The following is a 9,253-nucleotide window of genomic DNA, read 5'->3' on the forward strand; positions in this document are numbered from 1 at the left end:
ATTTCGAATTAAACTATTTAAATTAAATTTCGAATTAAATTAATTAAATTAAATTTCGAATTAAATTTGTTAAATTAAATTTCGAATTAAATTAATTAAATTAGATTTCGAATTAAATTAATTTAATTAAATTTCGAATTAAATTAAATTTCGAATTAAATCAATTTAAAATTAATTAAATTAAACTTCGAATTAAATAACTAAAATGAACTACGATTAATTAAAATTTAAATTAAATTAACTTTAAAAACTATTTTAAAAATATTTTAAAAATTACTTTAAAATTGAATTAACGTTAAAAATTATTGTAAATTAACTTTAAAATAAAAGACTAACCTTAATTCCTACTCATTGTAGAAACCAAGTGGATTTTGAACAGTGGTTGCTCCAAATACATGATTGGAGATCACACCAAGTTCACTCAACTCACTTACAAAAGCTTAGGAACAATTGCCTTTGGAAACAACGGCAAACTCAAGGTAATCGGAATATGTAATATTGAATTAAAAATAGATTTCATAATTACAAATGTTCTACTTGTCGAGAATTTTAAATACAATCTCCTGAGTATAAGTCAATTGTGTCATACTAGGTATAAGGTTAAATTTCTATCCACAGAGTGTTTAATCAAACATCTAGATAATCCTACTATAAGCCTAAAAGGTTTTAGAAAAGACAACATCTATGCTATCAACTTAACCACCTCTTCAATTAAGTGTTATTTAACATAAAAAGAAGAAACTTGGTTATGGCATAGGAGAATGTCGCACACCAACTTTAGAAATATAAGCAAATTAAATGGACTAGTGACAGGCTTACCGAATTACCTAACCTAGATTCAACCATATTTAATGCTTGTCAACAAGGTAAACAAACAAAATCCACTCACAAACCAACCAATCAGTCACAAACCAACTCGATATTAGAACTTCTACATTTAGATCTTTTTGACTCCCATGGAGTCAAATCCATAAATGGAAACTTATACTGCTTAGTAATAATAGATGACTATTCTAGGTTTACTTGGGTTAAATTCTTAAAACATAAAGACGAAACTTTTGAAATCTTTACAAACTTTTGCAAACAAATTGAAAACGAAAAAGATATTAAAATTAAAAGAATTAGGAGTGACAACGGGGGAGAATTTAAAAATCATAATTTTAACAAATTCTGTCTTGAGAATGGCTACCATCACGAATTTTCGTGTCCTAAAACCCCCCAACAAAATGGAATTGTAGAAAGAAAAAATAAAACTTTACTAGAAGCCTCTAGAACTATGTTAAATGAATATAACTTACCTAAATATTTTTGGGCAGAAGCTGTTAGTACAACTTGCTATGTGCAAAATAGAACAACATTAAATAAAAGACATAATAAAACTTTCTTTGAAATATTTTATAACAAACAACCCAACATAAAATATTTTAAAGTATTTGGGTGTCCAGCCTACATCTTAAATACTAGAGAACACTTAGGAAAATTTACCTCTAAAGTAGAAAATGAAATTTTTGTAGGATATTATCTAAATAGTAGGGGCTACAGAATATATAATAAAATTATGTTAAAAATCGAGGAAACCACAAACATAAAATTTGAAGAAACCCTAGGACAAAATCAACTTCAACCTATTGAAAATAATAATTCTGAAGAAACCAATTAATCCCTAGATCATGAAGAAGATGAACACACTCAAGCAAATCAACCCCCTAGAACTATAAAAATCAATCCTAACCATCCAACTGATCAAATAATTGGTGACCCAGACCTAAAGGTTCAGACCAGATCATCCTTTAGGAACCTAAGTCAAATTTCCCTGATTTCAAAAATTGAACCCAAAACTGTAGTTGAATCCCTACTTGATCCAGATTGGATCATCGCTATGCAAGAGGAACTAGCTCAATTTGAGCGTAATAAAGTTTGGGATCTAGTACCACCACCTAAAGATAAGAAAATAATAGAAACAAAATGGGTATTTAGAAACAAATTAAGTGAAACTGGGGAAATTACTAGGAATAAGGCTAGGCTAGTTGCCAAAGGGTTCAGTCAAGTTGAAGGACTTGACTACGATGAAACCTATGCCCCAGTAGCCAGATTAGAATCCATTAGAATGTTACTAAGTTATGCAACCCATAAGGGATTCAAACTATATCAAATGGATGTTAAGTCAGCTTTTCTTAATGGACTGATAAAAGAAGAAGTTCATGTAGGTCAGCCTCCTGGATTTGAAAATCTAGAACATCCTGATTATGTCTTTAAGTTAAAGAAAGCATTATATGGACTTAAACAAGCACCCAGGGCATGGTATGAAAGGCTAACATCTTACTTAACATCCAAAGGATTCAACCAAGGTCAAATCGACCCAACCTTGTTTGTTAAATTACTAAATAACGACATATTTATAGCACAAATATATGTAGATGATATAATATTTGGTTCAACTAACTCAGACTTTTTAGAAGAATTTATCAACCTAATGGAACAAGAATTTGAAATGAGTTTAGTAGGAAAATTGACATATTTTCTAGGATTACAAATTAAACAAACATATGAAGGAAATTACATTTATCAACATAAATACACTAAAGAATTACTTAAAAAATTCGGAATGGAAAATACAAAAGAAATAAAAACACCCATGGCAGTAAACACAATCTTAGACAATGACCCAAATGGAAAACCAGTGGATCTAAAGTATTATAGAAGTGCAATAGGTAGTCTACTTTACTTAACTGCAAGAAGACCTGATATCTTATTTGCAGTTAGTATGTGTGCTAGATACCAAACCTGTGCTAAAGAATCCCATTTGACTCAAGTCAAAAGGATTTTTAGATATCTTAAGGGAATAACAAACGTAGGAATTTGGTATCCTAGGACCAATGACTTTAAATTAATAGGATATTCCGATTCAGATTATGCTGGATGCAAATTAGACCGCAAAAGCACAAGTGGTGGATGGCAACTACTAGGTCCATCACTTGTTAGCTGGTTTAGTAGAAAGCAACATTGTGTTGCACTATCTACAACTGAGTCAGAATACATAGCCATAGGAGAATGTGTAGCCAATTATTATGGATGATGCACACCTTAAAAGATTTCAACTTAAAAATCTCAAATGTAAAAGTGTTAATTGACAATATTAGCTCAATAAATTTAACAAAAAATCCAGTGCATCATTCAAGAACCAAACACATTGAAATCAGACACCGCTTTATCAGGGATCATGTTACCAAGGGTGACATTGAACTCAAATACGTTGAGTCCAAGTCAAACTTAGCTGACATATTCACTAAACCACTCCCTGAAAGTGAATTTAGCAATTTGCGTAGAAAACTAGGAATGTGCCTAATAGACTAGGAGTTTCAAATTTCAAAAATGGTTATTCTCAAATTATAGGTTAAAACATATTTCATTTTCAAAACTTTCCTATTTTTAGATTTTTAAATATATTTTTAGCCTTAGACTAGTTCAAAATCCTTAGAAAGCATGTACCCATAGGACTAGTTTTGAGCATCTCACCAAAACCCTAGGCTTACCTTGCTTGTGTTTGACGAACATAGAAAGGGGTGAGATGTATAGGCCACTTGCCTAAGACTTAAGATGCTTATTTCAGTGCATCGATATAAGTCTGGGCGTTAAATACAAAATATACATTAATCAAGTTTTAGTTAAACTTAACTTGACTAACCAAGTGAAAGCTGCTATCTTCTGATAAGTCAGTCAGTAACAAACTGGTTAGACATTTGATTTAATGTCAGATTCAGGGGGAGAAATAAAACTACTTCAGTTTTTCAAACTTAATTTTGAAAATAAACTTTTCAAGTATTTTAAACCATGGTTTTAAAACTAGTACTCTTGAACTTTGAAAATTTGATTCTGGAAAAAGAATTTTACAAAATTATTTTGAAAACTCCTTTGTTTTGAATATTTTTAGAAAATACTTTCAAAATTTTATGTCAAGTTCAGGGGGAGGAATTAATTAAAATTTTCCCTTTATTTAAAAATATTTTAAAATTTTTGTTTGAAATCTTGAACTTTTAAACTTTGACCTTATAAATTATACTTGAAAAATCAGCTATCTTTCAAGATTTAGCTTTTTTTTTTTTAAGAAATAAAAGCTAAATAATCTATGTTCTAAACTCTCCCAGATTAACTTGACATTATTTCTTACTTTGTCTGAGGTCTGTATCTATGCTTACTTTATTCATACTTACTTTTGATGAATGCCAAAGGGGGAGGGTTAGGTGGTTAAGTTAGCTAAACCAATTTGAAAATACAAACTAACTTTAAAACCATATAAATGCATGTTGTTTCTTGCATATGTTTTCACTAACTTAACCAGGTTGTCATTCCATCAAAAAGGGGGAGATTGTTGGTGCGGTTAGCACTAACGATTTAACCCAGGTTTTGATGAATGACAAATCAGGTTAAGTTAGTTTGTTGTTGTCTGACACTTTGATCGAGTGTGCAAGAGAAGTCCAGATAGGTCGACGGGCTGACTGGATGTCTAGCACGAAGTCCAAGCGGGTCGACGGGCTGACCGGACGCTTGGCGAGAAGTCCAGCTAGGTCGACGGGCTGACTAGATAGCTGGCACGAAGTCCAAGCGGGTCGACGGGCTGACCGGACGCTTGACACAAAGTCCAGCTAGGTCGACGGGCTGACCGGATAGCTGGCACAAAGTCCAGACGGGTCGACGAGCTGACCGGACGTCTGGCAGGTAAGTGAGGTAAGTCACTGGAGGGGAGTGACTGCGAGGACGCGTTCCCGGGAAGGGAACATTAGGCGTCGATCCGACTTAGATCTATTTCGGATATCTAAGTCGAGATCATGACTAGATTCCGGTCTCGGAAAGACGGAATCTAAGTCATACTCTTTTTCTATTACTTTGTTGAACTTTAACTGTGCTAACAATCTGTTTTACAGGATATATATTTGCCTCGGACTAACTCTATTTCGCAGGAGAAGGAGTTCCTGGAAATAAGAGGTCCGGGTGCCCGGAAGGGATCCGGGCGCCCGGAGGTAAGTTTTATCCAAACTCGCGCGTCGCCACGTGGAGCTTGCTGGTTGGACCTGCCACGTCCCACCAGGGCGCCCGGAAGGGATCCGGGGTGCCCCGAGCCTCATATAAAAGGAGGGTCAGAGGGGAGCTTCACAACAACAAAAAGAAAGTCTTCTACTGCTCTGCGCTTCTGCGACGCTAACAAAGCTCCGACAATACGCTCCTTTCCTTTTTATTAAATTCTTGTCGGTATTTGTTTTAACTTTCATTAGCATTCATTGTACTGTTTTTGTAATCATTATTTCGAATTGCTAGTGAATTGCCCAACGAAAGTACTCACGGAGTACGGGCCTTCGAGTATGAGTCGTCACAGGCTCCGAACGAAGTAAAAAACATCGTGTTCATTTGTCTAAGTTTTTTTTATTCCGCTGCGCTTAACTCTTTTCAACGTTGTTTTTTGAATCGATATTCTCCCCCCCTCTATCGACGTTTCATGATCCAACATAAGCGTTATAGCTAAAAGTTAGCATAATATTAGAGCACCTATAAGGAGCCTAAAATAAGTAATATAGGGAATATTTAGACTCATTTCAACCTCAAGAACCTACAGGGCATGAAATGAGTGTAATTTGAGCTCTTTAGGTTGATTAATGGATTTTGATCAAAATCTACTAATGGACCTAAGATATTTGGATTTCTATAAACTTGCACCCACCTGGTAGGGTTAAGTAAGAGGAAGGTAGATATAATGTTGATGCGCGTAGATTATATACACTTTTATACATGTTTGGACGCACATCTACTTGTATTTCATTAGCATAATCTATGTTTATTGCATCCTATTTCATTATAATGTTATACTTTTATTATAATGGTATACTTTCATTATATTTTGTTCGGAGATCTGCTCTTTGCTTATTTTGATTGATAGGACGTTATTTGGAGCGAAAATGGAGCTAAAACACACACAGGAGCTTGGGTCGTGTAGGCCACATGACCGTGTGGCCATTATCATGCTTTGGCCATGCCAAATAGCACGGTCGTGCCAATGCTCCAGAGACAAGGAAAGTCATAGTCATGTGATCCACACAGTCGTGCTTCCCCATCAGAGGTAATTCAAGCCACGATTGTGTGAGCCACATGGTCATGCCATTATCCCCATGGCCAGGCAACACATGGTCGTGGCAAATGGCACGGTCGTGCCAACTTTCCAGAGGCGAAGAAGGTCATGACCGTGTGAATCCACACGGCTGTGTGACTTTAACAGAGAAGAAGAAGGCCACGACCGTGTGACCCACACGGCCGTGTAACTCAACCCGTGAGGAAGTTGGGTGAGGCCGTGTGACGAAGAACATGGGGTCGTGACGCTAAAACAGAGTTATGCTGAATTCTGGACAGATTGCAGACTAATCATAAAACGGCCATAACTTTGCGCTCTGTTGGAGTTTAGGGTTGTTCTTTATACCGAAACATAGCTGACTTCAAGATCTACAACTTTGCTTCAAATCCAATAGAGAGATAGCACTGTCTGCCCATGCTAAATGGCACGGTCGTGCCTCTTAACCGCGGGTTCATCTGGACCTCCGCCCAGACTGCAGACTAAACTTTGAACCATCATAACTTTCGGCTCGGTTTGAGCCATGGCTCGATCCAAGTATTAGATTTAAGATAATTTCAATAGATACAACTTTGGTTCAGGGTGAATCACGAGAAAACCGGGTTTAATGGGTGAAAATATGGTTTACCGAACCCTTGTAATTCTGGTTTTCCTAGGCAATTTGGAGGAGGTATAAAAGGGTCAAGATCCTCATTCTTTGACTTATCTTGAGTTTGGGACTTCGTCCCTCTCCTTGGGGAAGGGTTCTTCCCTTAGGGGGAAACCCTAGAGCTTCATTCACCTCTATTCATTCATGATCCATCCATCTCCGGAGCAAGGAGGCATCCCCAAGACATCGAAATCATCGATCGATAAGCATCTCTTCTTCCCCTTCTTCTCAAATCTAGGGTTGTAAGTATGCTTTTCTTTATATTTTGGGATTGTTCTTCCTTAGCAATGAAGTAGATCTCCAGATCTAGGATGTAGAAAGTATTTGTGATATAATGGAGATGTAAAACTATGTAGATTTGCCATGTTTATATTCAATGACTTGTTAATGCCTTGTTCATTTTTGATGATATATGTGTGTGAATGATTATATATATCTTTTGCATATTCTATCAAATAGTTATGTAGAATTGTTAATCCCGTAGAGGGGATACCTTAGATCGTATGACCGAGGGGCGTCGTGACAGGGCTGCCCCGCTAACGGACATCTAGGGTATCACCTTGAAAGGAGAAGCAAATCTCCATAAGGAAGTAGGGGATCATGCGTAATCACTATTTCTATTTCTATGTTATTGTGTGTTAGTGTGTTTCTATGTTATATAACTGAGGGGCGTCGTCACAGGGCTGCCCCGCTAACAAACTTCATGTTGGGATGTATACTATAAGCCTAGCTTTTGTATGAATATCTATTTTTGAGATATTTTGAAATGAGAATCACTTTGGTCAAATGTATGCATTTTATATTTATATGTCGATGCAGTTGTTCATTTAATTTATATTGTAGATAACATGGTGTGTGGTGCCGCACAGAAGATCATGTTATCGGTTCCTTATAAATTATAAATAGTAGCTCACAACCAAGATGGATAGGGGTAAACCATTGGAACGGTTGCAGTGTAATTTGGTATTAGTTTATCTTGACTATATAATTACACTAGTACACTATATGTGTGTTGAGCAGGACCATTTGAGGTTGTTCGATTTATACTGACTGCATAAAAGAACAAAACCTCTATTATTATGAATGTGTGTACTCTTAATCCCGATATAATAACAAACACATATACTTAGTATTTATTTCTTTAACTTATCAATGGGTGATATTTATTCGTTAAATCAATAGGCCCGATAAGTTGGGAGATAGTACCATTTATATGGTGTGTTGTTGATTATAAAGGGAAACTGTATCCTATTTATTTAGGTTGATGATGTCCCCTTGAGGAGCTCATAAGAATTATCATGTAAACCCTACAGGTGGACTTAGTCCGATGTGATAATAAAGTTGAGTGATACTACTCTTGGAGTCAGATGTTAATTAAGTGAGTTGTCAGTAACTCATTTAATTAACGGGCATACGATATTTTAAACACAGGGAGATTAATGTACTCATGATAAGTAGGAACTCATATTGTAATATGGGATTGATGCGGTAGTTTAATAATGACCCTTTAGTGGCATGGCTTATTATTGATGAACTTGAGTTGGGTGTTCGGGTCGAACATAGGAAGCTCAAGTCCATCAGGAGATCAAAACCAATTCCTCCTCTCAGTTCTTGTTGTAGCCTCTATAAAGCCTCGCATTCACTTATTTTCGTTTTGCTTCCTCCCCAAGAAAGGGGTCGGCCAAGCCTTGCTTGTTGCCCAAGCATAGGGCCAGCCAAGCCTTGCTTGGTGCCTAAGCAAAGGGTCGGCCACAATAAAAGAAAAAAAGAAAAAAAGAAAAAAGAAAAAAAAAGTTATGAAATGAAGATTTTTTTTCTCTCAACATAATTCTAAAAAATCTATTAATTTTTCTCCTTTTTTTATCTGACGCCAAGGGTTATAAAAGGAGAGGAGGTTGTGCCATAAAAACATCAAGTAAGAAATGATAAGTTTTTCTTCACAACCAAAACCCTCTCCTTTTCTTTCCTCTAGGGTCGGGGCCCAAAACCCCTCCCTTTCTTTCATCTAAGGTCGACGTCCCATCCCTTTCTTCCTCCCTTTCTTCCCTCTAGGGTCAGTGTTGGTGCGGTTAGCACTAACGGTCAAACTCAGGTTTTGATGAATGATAAATTAGGTTAAATTAGGTTTGTCGTTGTCTAACACTCTGATCGAGTGTGCAGGCGAAGTCCAGACAGGTCGACGGGCTGACCGGATGTCTGGCACGAAGCCCAACTAGGTCAACGGGCCGACCGGATAGTTGGCACGAAGTTCAAACGGGTCGACGGGCTGACCGGACGTTTGGCACGAAGTCCAGCTAGGTCGACGGGCTGACCGGATAGCTGGCATAAAGTCCAGATGGGTCGAAGGGCTGACTGGACGTCTGGCAGGTAAGTAAAGGTAAATCACTGGAGGGGAGTGACTGTGAGGACGTGTTCTCGAGAAGGGAACTTAGGCACCGATCTGACTTAGAACCATCTCGAAACTCTAAGTTGAGATCTTGACTAGATTC

The sequence above is a fragment of the Zingiber officinale genome, chromosome 3B, assembly GCF_018446385.1.
Source record: "Zingiber officinale cultivar Zhangliang chromosome 3B, Zo_v1.1, whole genome shotgun sequence".
NCBI lineage: Eukaryota > Viridiplantae > Streptophyta > Magnoliopsida > Zingiberales > Zingiberaceae > Zingiber > Zingiber officinale.